The sequence below is a fragment of the Artibeus jamaicensis genome, unplaced genomic scaffold (assembly GCF_021234435.1).
Source record: "Artibeus jamaicensis isolate MK-2021 breed Jamaican fruit bat unplaced genomic scaffold, CSHL_Jam_final contig_354, whole genome shotgun sequence".
Classification (NCBI taxonomy): domain Eukaryota; kingdom Metazoa; phylum Chordata; class Mammalia; order Chiroptera; family Phyllostomidae; genus Artibeus; species Artibeus jamaicensis.
Genome location: NW_026521803.1, coordinates 2,307,947 through 2,326,276, shown reverse-complemented (window position 1 = coordinate 2,326,276; position 18,330 = coordinate 2,307,947). Strand labels below are relative to the sequence as shown.

Here is an 18,330-nt window from a genome sequence, read left to right as displayed (position 1 = left end):
AATTTGAATTTACCTGAGGCATTCAAACAAAACCAAGAATATAATGTGAAATGTTAATGACAAGCCTAGGAAGGTAAACAGTGAATCTTCATTTCTAACATTTATACAACTTTCTATATTGGGTCAGTATGTTTGGACAGTATTAGAAATGATAACCTACTTAATTTAAATTTAAATTTAAAATGTAGAGGTTTATCTCAAAACCAACATCTCACAAATGTACTTTTAACAGAGTAAGGATTACTATTTTAGGCAATGAAAATGGTTTCTTAGCACTCATAATGCAAGTAATAGATTATCCAGAGATAATGGACTTTATTGCTACACGAGAATTACATTTAAACTTGAAGACATTTTATATAAAGCAAAACTACATACCTAGCCCTGGCTGGTGTGACTCAGTGGACTGAGTGCCAGCCTGCAGACTAAAGGGTAGCTAGTTCGATTCCTAGTCAGGGCACATGACTATGTTGTGGGCCAGGTCCCCAGGACGGGGTGCCAAGAGGTAACTACACATTGATGTTTCTGTCCCTCTCTTTCTCCCTTCTTTCCCCTCTAAAAATAAATAAATATATATATTTAAAACTACATACCTAGTAACTTTGGAATAGTTTTTAAAATATTTTATTTATTTATTTTTAAATGGAGAGGAAAGGAGAGAGAAAGGGAATGAAACATCAATGTGTGGTTGCTTTTCATACACCCCCTACTGGGGACCTGGCCAGCAACTCAGACATGTGCCCTAACTGGGAACTGAACCTGCAACCCTTTGGTTCACAGGCTGGCACTCAATCCACTCAGCCACACCAGCCAGGGCCAACATTGGCGTGTTAATTTATCCTTAATATTTTTTCCTAGAAAACAGGTGATATTTGTGTCCAGGAAAAAAAGTTTGTGTACAAAATCTACTGCTTCGGTATAATTTTTATCGTCAAGAAAATTAGTTTTACTGTATCAGTGACTCAAAATAAGTTAATATTACTCTGAAAACTTGCTGATTTAATACTCTAGAAGTTTTCACTAAAGACTATTTTTATGAAACTGCCATTGATTCTAAATTAGAATTTTGTTTAAAATTAAGAGAATATACTCTCACTAATTTCCCCTACTATGCCAACAGAAAGTCTTAAGTAAATATGCATCATCATAATCATGGTGTTGCTAAGATAGTGTTCTGGATTTTTTATTAAATCAGTGAATATAAGGAGAGGTACAGTGTTAAAAGTGTTATACATTTTTTAAAAGATTTTATTCATTTATTTTTTAGAGAGAGGGGAAGGGAAGGAGAAAGAGAGGGAGAGAAATATCAATGTGTGGTTGCCCTTCATGTGCCCCCAAGTTGGACCTGGCCCACAACCCAGGCATGTGCCCGGACCAAGAATCGAACCAGCAACCCTTTGGTTTGCAGGCCCGTGCTCAACCCATTGAGCTATACCAGCCAGGGCTAAAAGTGTTATAAATGGTTATTCGGTGCAATGCATAGCCTGAGTCCATCCAGGATGAGGGTACCCAATTTTGACAACATGGTATAGATAAATATGCATTGGAAAGTAAACCAAAGAACCACAGTATATCTTATACTATTGTAAACAATGGTTATAGATACCTTTTCAGTTTTCCCAAAAGGCTGATATATTTCAATATTTTGATTACATCCTTGTTAATTGAGTTAGCAGAAATAACCTAACCAACTATCTACCATGACCAAGTAAGATTTATCAAGAATGCACAAGTAGTTCAATATATAAAAACCTGTTATAACTGTATGAATAGAACAAAGCAGGATGGGGAAGACATGATCATCTCTATTGATGCAGAAAAAATTTAACAAAATCAAACACCTTTTTATGATTGAAAAATCAATAAACAAGAATAATAGGAAACTTCATCAAGCCATTAAGGACATCCTTGTATATAAAAAACAGCTATTAACATATGTTATAGAATAATACTAAAATTTTTTACCCCCGAATCAGGACCAAGACAAGAATGCCTACTCTCGCCACTTATTTTATTGTACTGGAAGTTCTAGACAGAGTAATTAATGAGAAAAATAAAGGCATACACTGAAAAGAAGCAAAGCTATCTGTATTTGTAGATGACATGATCTTATATATAGAAAACTCCAAAAATCCACAAAATATTATTACAATTAATCAACTTAGCAAAGTTCAAGGGTATAAGGTCAGCACACGAAAATCAATTGTAGTTTTATATGTCAACAATGAATAATCCCAAAAGAAAATTAAGAAAACAATACATTTATAATAATACACTAAACCATAAAATAGGAATAAGTTTAATCAATCACATAATACACTAAAAACTACAAAACATTGCTAAAAGAAATTAAAAACTTATATAAGTGAAAAACTACCCCTTGTTCTGGATCTGAAAACATAATATATAATTAAGATGACTACTCAAATTGATCTACAGAGTCAATGCAATCTCTACCAAAATTCCAATGGCCTTTTTGTTGAAATGAAAAAGGTAATCATCAAATTAATATGGAGTTGTAAAGATCCCCAAATATCCAAAAACAACATTTAAAAGGAAAACAAAGAAGACTCACATTTCCTGATTTCAAAGTTACTACAAAGCTACCCTTTTTGTAGATTATTAGCTTCCCAGAGGATTATTCAAGTGTTAAATTCCTGAAGTTTTAGAATTTCTCATCAGGAGGACTTTGCAAAAAGGTAATAATGCTATTTTACATTTTGAGCCCTTACTGTGTATCATGCATTATGTTAGAAGTTTTATAGAAATTACCTCCTTTACACTTAAGTATAGTCATCACTATATTTAATTTAAAGAAGAAAAGCTGAGGCATGTACCTGTTAAATTGCTCTAAGTCACATAGACAGGAGGCAAATGGCCCACAGATGAACATATTAACTATGCTTTAGTTTATCAACAGAATGAAATATTTATTTAGAGTTTATTGAGTGCCTGTTAAATTTTGTGTTTTTTCATGTGGTACAGGTAACACTGATAATACAAAAAAATTTTTGAAGCAATGTGGATAAATATTTTAATAGGTATGTAAAAAACTGTACTTTAAAAAATATAAAAATGAGCTATCAAGCAAAATAGAGACAGATTCATAGAGAGCAGGCTGACAGCTATTGAGGGGAGGGGGTGGGGAGTTTGGTAGGGGAGTACAAGGATCAAGAGGAAAAGGAGAGGAAAAACTCATGGATACAGAAAACAGAGTAGGGGTTATAGAGGGTGAAGAAAAGGAAGGTGGAACAGGGTATGGGGATATAAATAGTGATGGAAAAAGACTTAGGGGTGGTGAACACACAATACAGTAGTGTACAGGCGATGCGTTGTGGTATTATACACCTGAAACCTATATAATTTTGTGAACCAGTGTTATATTCGATAAATTCAATAAAAATAAAATATAATCTAGACATCAAAACTATGTCACAGGCCCTGGCTAGTGTAGCTCAGTGGATTGAGTGCAGGCCTGCGAACCAAAGGATTGAGGTTCGGTTCCCAGTCAGGGCACATGCCTGGGTTGCAGGCCAGTTCCCGACAGGGGACACATGAGAGGCAACCATACACTGATATTTCTCTCTCTCTCTCTCTCCTTCCCTTCCCCTCTAGAAATAAATAAATGAAAATCTAAAAAATTTTTTTAAAAAACTATGTCATAGTATTACTTAGAATAAGACTGAAGTTAACAAGTTTAAAAAATAAAGTTGATTAAAAAAACTAAAAATAATAGCTGTCATTTATTAAGCATTTTAGTATTTGATACATTGTTCTAAAGGGCTCAAAATTATTAATGCATATATTCATTTATTTAATCAATCGTTGTTACAGTAACTTGCATGTCAAAATTTTGAAGGTGCTGTATATATGACTGAAGTCTAGAAAACACTGGTATTGTTACAGAATGGACCCATGGGCAGGGGACAATACACTATTACTGAATGGACCCCCCTTCTCTAGGGGTTCCCCTGTACTAGATTCACCATACCCACCACCAGGAAATTATAGCTCTCAATGTCAGACTGGTGAAAAGGAAAGGAATTATTTATTCAAAACTTATATAGGCTTAAGAGTAACAACTTAATGTCTTCATTAAAATCCCAAAGTCCCATAAAATACCCCCACAGTCCTGTTTCCCCCCCTTTTCCCAGTCAGGGGTACCATATCCCAGGAAAAGAAATAGAAGTTTGTGGCTCAGTTAGCCTCCAGTTCTTCCCAGTAATCCGAGCTCAGCGGGCAAGCCTCCCACAGTTCCCAGCACCCAGCATCAGCTGTGTCACCCCTATGACCTCCAGTGCTTAATCCAGACCCACGTGGCACCTTCTCATGCAACATCAGCAAGAGTCCTTTCACCCCTTTCTTTCCCACAGTGTCTCTCCTGCATTATTCTGAACTGCTAAGAGAGAGCTCTGCATGGATGCTACATCTTGCTTTCCTGCTTCCTAAACTGCATGGTTAAGGGAGACCCAAAGCCACATAATCCCCCTTGCATGGTTGCTGCTCCTGGGTGTAAATCCCAGTGCCAATCTTCCTCAGCAGCCCTATTTCCAACTTCTCCACAATCAGCTATACCTGCCAGCATTCCTGTATTTCTTTAGCTTTTCTGGGCTGCCATAGTAAGTCTGGGCAGGCAAGGCCCCTTGGTGTGGAGCAAACCATCTCCAAGCTCTCGTGCTGGTGCTAAAACCAGGGGACGGTTGCCTCTCAGTTACATCCTGGGTAGAAGTCACTCTTATCTCTCTGGTTCAAGGCAGGGCTAGAGCTACTTAACATATCTATGAAACCAATAAAAAGTTATAGATATGTTAAATCACCATTCCTGAGGTTATTTGAAAACTGTTGCTATGCAAAACAGCTCTCAATGGTCCTGCTCCATGTGTCCCATCCCCCAGTTCAGACTTGTGGGGGTGAGGACATTCTATGTTTTTAATATTTCCTGGATACCCCGAGTTCTGGACCCTGTTACAAATCCTTCTTTCAAGGGGTGGGGGGATCTGGCTGCACCATGTTACAGTATAATTGAAAGATACAGCTTTTGGAGTCAGACAGACCTGAATTTAATTCTAGATTCTACTATTTAATAAATGACATGGACCAGGAAACTAAGGATTGTTGCCTGTTATAACTTCTATAGCCAAAGAAATCAGATTATCAAAATAGCCATATTTATTTTAAATAAATATGTTATTTTTAAATAATTGAACTTCTAGAAATAAAATATAGAATTGCCAAAATTAAGAATTCAATGGCTAGGTTAAATAGGTTTAAAGCAACTGAGAAAAAATTAATGAAATGAGATAGCTCAAAGAATTTGCTCAACAGTAGCAGTGACAGATAAAAATCTGGTAATTATGAGACAAGAAAAAGAAAAGCTATAATAAGGTCTAACATATAGCCACTATAAATCCTAGCTGCAGAAGATGAAAAGAATAAGAGAGAAGCAATATTTGAAGATATAATGGCTAGAAATTTTCCAAATTTTCAAAGTCATGAATCTATAGATATGGGAAGCATGAATTATTTTGAAAGAACTAAATAGAAAGAAATCATTTCCTAGATACTTCATGGTGACACCTCCACCCCAAAGTCCAAAAAAACATATTGTAAAATAATCCAGAGGGGTAAGGCAGGCTGATGGGAGCTCAACAAGCCGATTATAAAACATATATAGTAGGGCAAAGACCATGAAAGCGAGGACACTCCTGAAGGAGATCAGTAAGACTAAATAGGACTTGTCCTACTCAATATAAAAACTTGTTACAAAGTTCTATAAAGTAAGACAGCTTGGTATTTGTGTAAGTACAGTCAAACAGATAAATGAAAGAGAATAAAAATGAAACCAGAAAAGCTGGCATTCGTGCTGCCTATCACTACCAGAACCAATAAGTAGAAACAAGAACTGAGTCTTTATGGGTGCCTTATTCAGATGGCCAGCTGTCTGAGAAGACAGTGAGTTATGTACCCTAAAAACCATCCTAACATCTCATCTCAAGCTGACCTTTTTTAATTAGGAGAAGAAAAGGGTAGGTAAGCGGTTTGGAATTCAGGATAAAAGTAGATAAGGGGTTTGGAATCTAGGGGAAAGGTTAGTTACATAAAAGTTGAAGTCCAGAGATTTTCCTTGCATCACAGTGATTCTTAGTCTGCATCCTGGTTGGCAGAGTTCCCCCCCTGGAGCACAAAGGCTCAGATACCATCTCAATCACTCGGAGATGCCCGGGGCACAAAGACTGAATTTTTTGTGGATCTCCTGGAGTCAGTGTTAGGTTCAGTCTTGCATTCCAGTTCCTGGAACAACAGCTTTCTACAAGCTAAAGCTAAACATTTTTAACTCTTGAGTTTCCCCATCAGAAAGCCCAGAATCACACACGCGTATAGAAGCTTGACTTATTAGAAAAATGGCATAGCAAAACAGTGAGGAAAGGAGAGCTTATTTAATAAGTGTTAAAACAAATGATTAGTCATTAAGAAAATAATTGGATACCTATCTCCCAAAATTCAATTCCAAATGGAGCAAAGCCTTAAATTGAAAAAGTAAATCTTTGAAAGCTAGAAAAGGGTATAGGAGAGTATTTTTCTGACCTTGGGATACAGACAGCTTTAAAAGACATTTTAAAATGTTAAACATGAAAGGAAATATGGGTAAATTCAACTAAATTAAAATATTAAGTTATGCTCATCAAAAGACACACAGGGGAGGTGTGGCTCCATGGTGGCTACAACGGCTCATGCGGAGGCCTGGCTGGGCAAAGCCACCAGCCTCCTCCTTGCTGGGTGGGGCTTTGTGGAATAAAGCAGAGGTTGCGTCCCTCAGGGAGGAAAATAAACTGGCTCACCAGCTTAGGATGTACCAGAGGCAGTGGCGATGGATGTCTTTGGGGGAAGAAAGCATCTCACTTCTGCCTCTGATGCAGAATTTGATGCTGTGGTTGGATATTTAGAGGACATTATCATGGGTGATAAGCTCCAGTTATTATAGAGAAACTTCATAAACAAGTACTACCAGGAGTTCCAGGTATCACAGAGAAATGTCATGGACAAGTACTGCCAGGAGTTTGAAGACAAAAGAGAATAAACTTACCTGCATGCCTATTTTTAACAAATACATTTCTTTGGTAGAAAAGGATATTAAAGAACACCTGCTGGGGCTGATTCCTAGATTTAACATGGCAGAATTCACAACACCTTTATAGCACCATAACGATGAAGTGGCTACTGACATATTTGACATGCTGCTCACGTTTACTGATTTTCTGGCTTTTAAGGAAATTTTTCTAGATTATGGGACAGAAAAAGAAGGCCTGAAACTGGATTTAAGCAGTGTGCCAGTGGTGACTTTATTGTGGAAGTTATTCTGTGGCACTAGGCCCCAGCTCCAGGCAATGAGATTGTCTGGATGTCAGCAGCCTCGTTTGCTGGGAGAAGCTTCAGCTAACAACAGACAAATAGATCTTGGAGAGACCAGCTCTGTCCTGCAACTTTTCATTAATGTCAAGTATTAATGGGGTCAGAAAAAAATTACTTGGCTCTCCTGAGACCCATTTCTTTAGAAAAGTCTTGTGTTCTGTAACCCTGGTGCTCTCCTGGATCAGACATCCCTCTCAGGCTCTTGCATCCGACTCCTGTGGAGAAAGTCCACACCCAGCATTCCACCTGGGGGCCTTCCCAGGTGTACCTGTTTCTCTGTCAGCACAAAAGTTTCAGTCCTTCAGCTTCGGTGGGGTTTTTACTGTTTGGGAGCAGTTATCTAGGGTGTTACTCAAGCCAGCTGCCTGTCTTGACATTTCTGGGGCTTCTGTTGTCATGGTGAGTCTTGGCTGTAGGAATCAACGGAAAGAGATGCCTTTTATCTAAAAGGCATGTGTGAAAGTCAATTCCTAGCCTTGTATGTGCAGTCACTATATCAGTGTGTCTTCTGCTGGTCCTGATGTAGTCCCATTGTTTCTAGAACTCCATTTAAAAAATATTTTTATGTTGATAGAGGAATACTCAGACTAATCTAATGGATATAATCTCAGAACTTCCATGATTATTCACTTCAAGAATAAATTGTTAAATTCTATGTGCTTTTTAGTTGTTAGTTCTGTGAAAGTGAAAATGCTTTCTATCCAGACCCCTATTTTACTGGGCACCAATAAATGTGTGTTTGTGCTGGCAGCAGACTAAAGGTATCCTTTTCTCCTTTTCTTATAGCATGGTACATATTTGTGCAGGTTTGCTTAAACTTTTTCTGCATAAATTAGTTCATTGGGTTTTCTGTTGGGGTAGAGGGTCTACAATTCTTTCTTTCTGTCATTATCTTCCTACCAAGATGGTGTTCTACTGGTCTGGCTCAGCAAACAGTTTAACTGCTCATCTGTCATTTTGACTTAGTACATTGGCTTAGTACAATGTTGAATAGAGTATTAGTGACCAGGAAACATGGCTGTCACACCTCTAGAAAAGGAAAACCTAGTTTAATTCCCAATGTGTACCCTAGATTGTTTTTTAAGTAAAAATAAATATCTGTACTGACTTTTTACTTGGCTTTTCTGGTTTGAAAGGATGAGCTATAGGCTATGTGTTTTCTGTACTTATGTGGCATTCATTAAATGTTTGTACAATGAATTAAAAAAATAAGAAGGCAAAACTGTGACCTTGAGTAACATATATTCAGATCATATAACCAACAAAAAGTTCACGTCCAGAGTATATAAATAAGTTGCACAAAGTGAGAAAATAAAATAACCTTCCAGCCCTGGCCAGGTGGCTCAATTGGTTGGAGCATTATCCTGTACATCAAAATGTTGCAGGTTTGATCCCAAGTCAGGGTGTGTAAAGGAGGAAGGTGATTGACGTTCCTCTCTCATATCAAAGTTTCTCTTCCTTTCTCCTTTCTTCTCTCTCTAAAATAAATAAACATATTTTCAGGTGAGGATCTTTAAAACATTGACCTTGAAAATGAGTAAAATATATGAACAAGCATGGAACAGAATAAGAAACCTACATGTCAAAAATATGTAAAAATATATTCAAACAAACTAGTAATCAAGACAGTGTAAATTAAAAGAACCAATTAGATAAAATTTTATTCCTACTAGATTAGCAAATCTAAAAAGTCTGACAATACCAAGTGCAGGTAAAAGTATAAATTGATAAACCATTTTAGAAAACAATGTAGCATTATCTTGTAAATTTAGCATTCACATGCCATCTATTCCACTCCCAAATATAATCCCCAAAGTAATTCTTAACACATGAACCAACAGACATGTGTAAGAATAAACATATAATTGTTTGCAACAGCAAACATCTGGAGATAATCTAAATGTCCATTGTCAGGAAAATGGGCACAAACTATGGCAATATTAACACAATGGCATGTTATTGATGAAAAGAAATGAAGAGAAGCTGCATAAATGCCACAACTTGAAGAAATTTTAGAAACATAATTTTGAATTAGTGAAGCAAAGTGCAGAAATCTAAAGCACTCTGATACTATAAAACTCAAATAAGCGATGCTAAGCAAACAAATATACAGGTATAGAGAGATATGAAACTATGTTTTTTCAGGCTACTTTTTAAATTAAGAAAGATGGGAAAAGGGAATACTCCACAGTAAATTCAACACTCTAGGTCTTAATCTGGGTCATTGATTCATAAGTGTTTATTTTATTATATACTTATTGAGCATCTATCATATTCTGACAATTTTAAAATGTATTTTGTAATACATATGTGCAAACAAATAATATATGGCTATCATGAGTTAACGGAGGCACATTTTGAGAGTTCTGAGCATCATTTCCCCATCTTGTATTTGGATGAATAGATTTTATATTGCATATTGAGGACAAAGTAAGAGTTCATTTTGGCTCTGAAACTTTAAATAATATTTTAATACTACCTGTAGCTCCAGAGAAATTCCATAATTACTTTTTCGTTATATGGCTTTTTTTCTTTCTTGAAGCACGGTACATATATTTTAAATAATTGATATCAAAGTTTTGCTTTTGAAAGTGTGTTAATACAATTTATGACCTTCAGTTTCATTAGGAAAGATATTTCACTAATAAAAGTAGTCTCCAATAGTAAAATACCAAATAAATCAATTAAAAGCCACAATCAAAAATTACCATGCCGCTATAAATGACAAATGAAAGCTTCTGGCGTAAGGTATTAGCTTTCATCTCTAAAAAGTCAAAGATTATATTCTTTAAATATTACTACTCACCAAGGTATGTTATTTGAGATTCTTGGTCCCTGAAGTACATAGCAATATCCCCTCCTAAACTTTGCTACCTACAGATTCACTTCTGGTGGTTCTTGCATGGGGGGGTCCAGGGTTCAGTACTCCAGCACCTCAACTTTGGAGACAGTGGCAGAAAGACCTGCAGTCCCAGAGTGTGACAATGGTTCTTGCTAGAGTTTGCCCACTCAGTAACGCAACACGCAGCTGGTTGCAGACACACACACACACACACACACACACACACACACACACACACACACAAGCTGAAGTCTTCTTTAACTAGGGTATCGCACTGATGGAAAAAGTAAGAGGCTGGTTAGCTAGGAAGGAGGTCGGAGCAGAGCCTTACTACAAGAGAGAAGCTGTGGCTCTCAGCCAGCACCTGTATTGAACCAGATGACATAAACAGCCTTAACGTACACATGGGGCTTTCATAGCTACGGACTCGGCCCACCACCTGAAGTTTAAGGTCATCATCAAAGACCTAGCACTCATGAAGCATTCTCCCACTGTTCACTGACTTTGCAGCCCAGGTATATTTATATATTTTCTGAGCTGACTTTTGTCCTCAGGAAAACAACCAACCGACTAGCAAAAACATGCGCTGGGTGTAGATGATTTCTATACGGCGCCTAGCAAATTATCACGTTGGAAGCCACAGAACATAGTCATTTGAGGAGACAAGGAGGGCTTCATCGGAGCTGCCTCCTCGTAGCTGTGAGCCCTGGACACAAGACGTGAAGAGACAATATGAAACACAAACAGAAGGCCTGCACGGAACCTTGGAGACGAGCAGGAGTTACCCGTGGCCTCACCAGAAAATGCAGCGAACAAACTGGCTACTTTCTCTTTAAGCACCTGCGAGCCAGCCCGGCCGAGGGGCCCCGCCGGAAGTCCATGAGCTCTGCCAGGACGTCAGATTCCTCCGCCGTGGAGGCGCTCGGTGGTCCTGCCTGTCCGCCCCAGATTTCCTCCTTTCCCTCCCGCTGACTCAGCGCTTTCTGGCTCTTGCTTCTGTGGCCGACAGTCCGGCGACCCTGCCTGTCACAGTGGGATTTAGACCCGGCCTGGTGTGCGGAGACCAGACCGCGCCGCCTCCAGACCGCCCCTGATTGCACCGCGCACTTCCGTCCCTCGCCTGGGCAGGGTCGCAGCCTCCAGGGGAGCCGGCGCTCGGCAGGCGGTGATGGACGCGCTCGCGGTCATGATGCTGGACCTTCTGACCCAGATCCATGCCCTACGCAGGGAGAACGACGAGCTCCTGGACCGGGTGCAGCGACTGCTTTACGAGAAAGCCAACCTGCTAACCCAGGTGCGGCGCCTGCTTGCCCCTGGCTTTTCCTGAAACAGTTAACGGCGACCCCGCCCGGCTTCCTGAGTTTCTGATCCAAGCTGCTTCGTACATGAGGTTTTTCGAAGCCAGATTTTCCACCGACACCCTAAAGGTGGCATTTTTAATCAGCCGCCTCTCTGGGGCGGCAGAGGAGTGGGTGGCCCCCTACATCTAGAGGGAGAGCCCCATTCTCGCTCATTACGAAGGCTTCGTAGAGGCGCTGGAGCGGGCCTTAGGCAGGGATGGGTAGAAAACCGAGGGGCCTGGGCCCCTGGTGTCAGGCGGGAGTGACGGCCTCGATGCTCTGCGATCCCCACAACCTCGGCCCTGCTTGGCTTGATTCGCAAAGAACTCTTCCAGTTCCCAGCCTCTGGGCCCCGAGCCTTGCTAGAAAGCTTGGGGCCACCTGTTCTTACCACCTCCCCTACTTTTTCACTCTGCCCAGCAACACAGCCATTGGACGGGAACCTGATAGAAATTGAACGGGCCACCCAGGATCATGCCCCTGCCACCGAGCAGCTCTGAAGACTGCTACTGACAGCCTTTGAAAATCAGGATCAACCTGGGAAGTGCCTCAGTTTGCCACAACCCTCGTGGACATTGATGTGGATCCTCCGCCCCGACACAACTTCCATGGTTAGTGTTCTTGGCAGCCAAATTTTGACCTTTCTCCCTGCAAGAACCAATTTTCCACTTCATTTCTGTTCTGAAAACACAAGAGTCTCAAAGATAGTGCCTTTTAGTCAGACAAGTCCAGGCACTGGACACTACATGGAAAAAAGTATTTACTTTTAAAATTTGGGTAGATATTTATCTTACATGACCATATGCCTAGTACTGTACTTGGTGTTACAGGAGAAACAAAAATAAGTAAGACTTAAATATATGTCCTCAGAAACACAGTTATGTTCTGAGAAGAATTAAAAATGCATAGTCTGATGTTTGATAAAAATAATACTTTTGTGTTTAAAGAATGGCTTATATGATTCTTTTTAAGTGGCCTTTTAAAACTTTTCGCCCCATAAATTGAACACACGCAGCTTGCAAAGGAGACATAAAACAATTTTTATGTTTCTTGCCGAATGGGGCGAAAATTTTTTTAAAAATGCATGTACCTAGTGGCAAAAAAAAAAATGGGGATGTGTTCTTTGAACTATATCCACTTGGCATATGCCTTCTTATTAAATGACTTTGCTCCCTCACTTTTTTAAAACTACTTTGCATTTTTGTCCTCAGTTTTTCTTCTATAATTAAAGGCATTACTTGATCATTAAAATGTGTTTCAAAAATCTGTGATTCTTTTATGGGAACAAAGGAGGGGGAAAAAGGAGGATCTGAGCCCTTCCATTAAACAAAGGTTTTCTTTAAACCCTCCAAGGAGGAAAATCCATAACTGCCTTTCCTTAAAAGACCATGGATTTTGTTGTTCTGGTAGTTAATGTAGTCTTACTGAAATGTCTTCTTGAATTCTTGGTTAGACATCTTCATATTAAGAAAAACTCATCACTGCTTCCTTCATGGACAGTTTATATACCTGAGAACCATAGGAGAAACCTCTATATTTTTGTAAGATGTGACTAATGACAGGTTATAGCAATTATTTTAACATTGCTGATTAGCATTATAATAATTCATAAGCAGACTGAGCCCTTCAGTGTGACCTCTTATATACCTCACTTTTGTGGCCTATGTGCACTAACAAAATAAACTGAATTTTGGGGCTTATTTGCTAATAATTTCAAAGCAGTGTTTTTCTCATAGTAAAAAAAAATTACAGGATATAACACCAATTTTTTTTTCATTCAACCTCACCAGAGCAAATATTTGATAAGCTATAAAAACTTTCTGCCCTGGCTGGTGTGGCTTAGTGGATTAGGTGCCAACCTGCGAACCAAAAGGTTACTGGTACCATCCCTTGTCAGGACACATGCCTGGGCTGCAGGACAGGCCCCCAGTTGGGGGCACTTAATGAGAGGCAACCAATCAATGTTTCTTACATTGATATTTCTCTCCCTCTCTTCCTTCCCCTCTCTCTAAAAATGAATAAATAAAATCTTTAAAGACTTTCTAATGAGACATCAGCATCAACATTTAATAAGTCAAATAGCATTAAAAAATGTAACTCTGAAGTTAAAATATCTCTTAATTTTCTGTAGCTATTTCTTGTTGTTTAGGATCACTTCGTACATAAGGCTTGCTTACAGACAGTTAACACAGAAAGGAGCCAGGAGAGAGGGTCTCTGGTCAGTGACCTTCACATCAGATTTTTCCACATCTGAAATCAGGTCATAACAGATTATGGTCAATTTGTTGTCTTCAGTCTTCTGCTAAATGGTCTCCAGGGAATAGATCCTCATCTGCTCCTTTGTTAGGATCGCCTAGATGGCCAACTTTCCTATAAACTTAGGCAATTTCTGCATCTGCTAAATTGAATTTCTCTTCAGTGTGCGTCTGTAATACTTTGTACATTTGGCCTTTCATTTGAATTCACAGTGTGTGAATCCTCAATACACTTCTTTATTGATTCTTCATTCTTGGGATAGCCTTTAGTCATCTCTTTTCCCTGAAAAGGTCAGAGAAAGATGTATTCAGGGAGTTAATGTTTGTAGTAAGTTGATTCTTTTTTTTCAGACCTACATTTCAGCTTTGGCAAGCTCCTCATATTTGAGGAGCTTGCCAAAGCTGAAATCCATCCAGGAATTTCAGCTGGAGCTCCTCATATTGGCTTTTTCAATTGCAGGTTCTCCATTTGCATGACCAGGTTCTTCTGGCTAAACTGCAGTACATCCATGATGAGACCAATGGACAGAGGTAGACACATGAGAGAGAGTTTGCCACAGGAATATCCAGAAGTCCTGAGAAATCACGCCACCAGCCTTGCTTTAGGTGGACTTCTCAAAAATCTTGGCATCATGAATACTGTTTGTCTCAATAGCCACAGAAACCAGTTTATTCGAGCTTTCTGTAGTGCATCAAATAAGAAGTACAAAAACTTTTCTCAAAGCAGACTGTGGGAATGGGGGACGGGGTAGGGGTGAGCAAGAGGGGAAAAGGTGGGACAACTATAACTGAACAACAATGAAAAACCAATAAAATTTTTTTTAAAAAGCAGACTCCTTAAATGAGGATATTCCAAACTGCTCCAAATAATCTATCTCCACATTGGTGCCTAGAATTTCAGCTGGGCCTCTGAAGTTCTTGTATTTGAGGTCTGTGGCAAGTCTGGCCCCTGCTGAGAAAGGGGATCCCGGGACTGCTTGTGTGAGCTGATACACCCAAAGAATCCACTGCTCCTCCCTCACCCACTGCACTCTGAGTCTCCCCTGGGAGTGTCTTTTTATCCTCAGGTGATTCCATTTTAAATCCAGAAATTGAGGGGCACTGAGAAAAGATAGATTAGTCCTAATAAAGAGCCAGGTAAACTTAAGAAGGGGTACATGTGAAAAAAAATTGCAAAATTGTTTAGTTCCTCTTGAGTTTGGCTTGTATGGTTTTACTTGATTTGGGCATTTTGTGATTTGCTAGAAAAGCAGTCAACTCTTCATATATTTAAAATTAGGGAATGCACTCACTGTAGAGCCAAATTAGCATACTTTGTTACATTTGTTTTTATTTCCTTCAGTGATGCAAGTTGTTAAGATTTGACGGCCTTACCTAAACTAATATTCATCTAATATCTTTATTTTGGACATCTTAAGTTCTTGCCAACTAATTGAAGGTAGTATGCTAGCAGAGCTGGTAACTACCTATGTAATGCAAACTACAGGTAACTATTAATTCAAGTAAAATAAAATCATTTTCCCTAGGTCTGTTTGAACGGCCTGCTGTCAGTAGTGCTCTACAAGGATTCTTCAGCTTTAAGGAGCATCAGCGTCAGCAGAGGGACTTATTTAAAAACACATAGATTGCTGCGCCCTATCCCCAGAGTTTCTGGGTTAAGATCTGAGAGTTTGCATTTCTAACCAAAGTTCCCAGATGATGCTGATGCTGCTGGTGAAGGGTAAAACAAATTAGAAATAAGAAAAATATTTAATTCTCTCTGGTGCAAAGAAAAGAAACCTTGTCATTAAAGGTCTTTCCTGCCTCTGAAATGTATGTAACTCTTTTTAAAGCCAAAATAAGCCTCTTGCCTATTTTACAACCCAGGAATTTCTTTGAAATGGGACCTGGAGCCTCTTTGAAATGTAATCCTCAAGGAAAATAGCACCCCTATCTCCAGCTCTTGCTCTTCAGGAGCACAAAAGCCAAACTTCAGCAAGTACCTGGCTCCAGAATGCAAAGCTCTTTTGTCATAAAGATATGAGAAACTTATTTTTCTTTTGTATAAAGGCAATTAGCCTTTGGGAATTATTTATCTTGAGAACATGGATATAATTAATGGGTTTCATCTGCTTTGCTTAAATAGGTACAATTTCTCTTTGTCTTTGCTATCTCTTTTGTGCTCTTCCTGTGATCTGCCTCACAGTCTGGTTTTTCCCATAATAAAACTGTTTTATTTCTCATCTATCTTTGTGGAGAAGATTTTTTTTTAAGTTTATGACATGTTATTTTTAATTATATTACAGTTCACCAAAATCAATCAGTACCACACTTCGAGAACTACTACATAACATAGACCTAAATGTAGAACTTTAAATTCCTCTCTAGGACCTTACCTTGTTAGTTTCGCCCTGTTCTTAAGCCTGTTGAAATCTTTTTGAATCTTTGAATTCTTCAATTTTAATTCTGTCATCCTCCCTACTTTATAGCATTTACATCAACAAAATTTATAAACTTGTTTTATGTTTTCCACACCATTGATAAGTTCTGAAAAGAGCCAGCAAGGGTCCGTGTAACCGGCAGTGCTTATTATATTATTAGTCATCAGACAACTCCGTATCATTTAATGTGTTAGATACTAGAGACACAGCTATGAACAAGAAAATTCTGATTCTGAAGTGGCTACAACTGGGAAGACAAGGAAATGGACCATTATAATGCAGAACTGCAGCAGGGCCGTAGGAATTGTGTTTTAGGTAGCACAGAGGAATGCCCCCAATCTCAGCCTTGGAGGATGTTATGGACTAAATGTGTGTGTTCCTCTAAAATTCATATGTTGAAACCCTAACCCCCAATGTGCTGGTATTAGGAGGTGGGGTTTTGAGAAAGTAAGGCATGAGGGTGGAGCCCTCATAAACAATATTAAAGCCCCTATAGAAAGAGACACATGAGCATATGTCTCTCTGCTCTCTCCCATGAGAGGATATGAGAAGATAGCTATTTGTAAACCAGGAAGCAGGCCCTAACCAAACCCAGGGCCTGCAGGCACCTTGATGTTGGACTTCCCCAACCTCTAGAGCTGTAAGAATTAAACATTTATTCTTTAAGCCACTCAGTCTATGGTATTTGTTATAGTAGCCCAAGCTGGCTAAGGCAGGAAGTCAGGGATGGCTTCCTAAGAGAATAGCCAAAACTGATGTTCCAAGGATGAATAGGAACTAGGGGAAGAAAAGTGTTGTTGTAGGCAAAGTGTTGTAGGATTTGCAAAGCCCAGAAGTATGAGAATATGACACATTTAGGGAACTGCAGTAAGTTCAGCAAAGTTGGGTGTTGGTTAGAGATGCTGTCGGAGAGTAGGCAGAGGCCAGATTGCTCTGCTTAGGAACAGTTTCAAATACTTACCTATCTAATTTACACAACCAGAAACTCAGAAACATTTTGAAGTCGTCTCCCTTGGGGAAGGAGTGATGTATGTTCTTGATCTTTCTTGGATCATTAACTCTGTTGGCAGTCAACTGCCACATAGAACATTCAAGCAGTCCTGTGGTGGGGGGAAGGGGGGTGACAAAAAGGTACCCGAGTGGGTAGCCAAAAGGATAATCACGGAATGGCCAGTATTTACTCCCCCTTTCTTCCTTAGCAAGAAAGCTATTTTTAACTGGGCATATGACAACCAGATTACCTTATACATCCTATGCTCCCATGTTGTATGTCATGTTTGCATTTAATTAAATGGTGGCCATGGAGATCCAGGTAATGTATGTTCGCTTCCAACAAACCTTAAATGACTGCTGACACACTCTTCTCCTTTCTTCTGTCCTACTTCCTGGATTTCAGTTATGATACCCAGAACCCTAGCAGATATCTCAGACCATAAGGATAGTGACGATAAACTAGAGATGGTAGAGCCTGGGTCTATGAGGATGAAGACACTACCTTACCAGCCTTGGACTACCTGCTTCCAGGCACTACCAGATGAGCTATGAAAGGGACTTACTCATCTACTAGGAGAGAGAGTTCTCACTTTCTGCTGAGAGGTATTTGATAATTGATATGAGTTAGTACCACTGTGAGTTTCTCTTCCCCTTTTCCAAATGGGAATTTTCATTGTGCTATCCTTGGCTATCCATATCTATGTATATCTTTTCATTTATACATCATCATAGCATGACTGTATGCATGTGATGCAGAGACCCTGAATTTGGGTTTCTGGTACACTTGGAGAATACCTGCAACTTTGTGCAGTTTCCTCTAGATTTGAGGCAGCTGAGACCTGAATTGCAACAATCCAAACAAAAAGGAAAGGTATTTGGTCTAAGGCAGAAACAACAGAAGTGGAGAGAAGGAAGAGATTTAGGGTATGTTTTGGAGATAGAAATGACAGACCTTACAGATAAATAAGATGTGGGAAGTACTTTTCCTCTTCCCACTTCACGAATATTGGAGATTCCATTTCTATATTTCTACATCCCTTTTCTTGTTTCTTCTCAAGGGAGGAGAAGGG

General features: G+C 39.2%; 1 pseudogene; it reads left to right on the top strand.

Moving 5' to 3' along the window:
* The first annotated feature begins 11,127 nt into the window (after positions 1 to 11,127).
* LOC119034740 (protein LDOC1-like) lies at positions 11,128 to 15,625 on the top strand (annotated as a pseudogene).
* Positions 15,626 to 18,330: the final 2,705 nt, after the last annotated feature.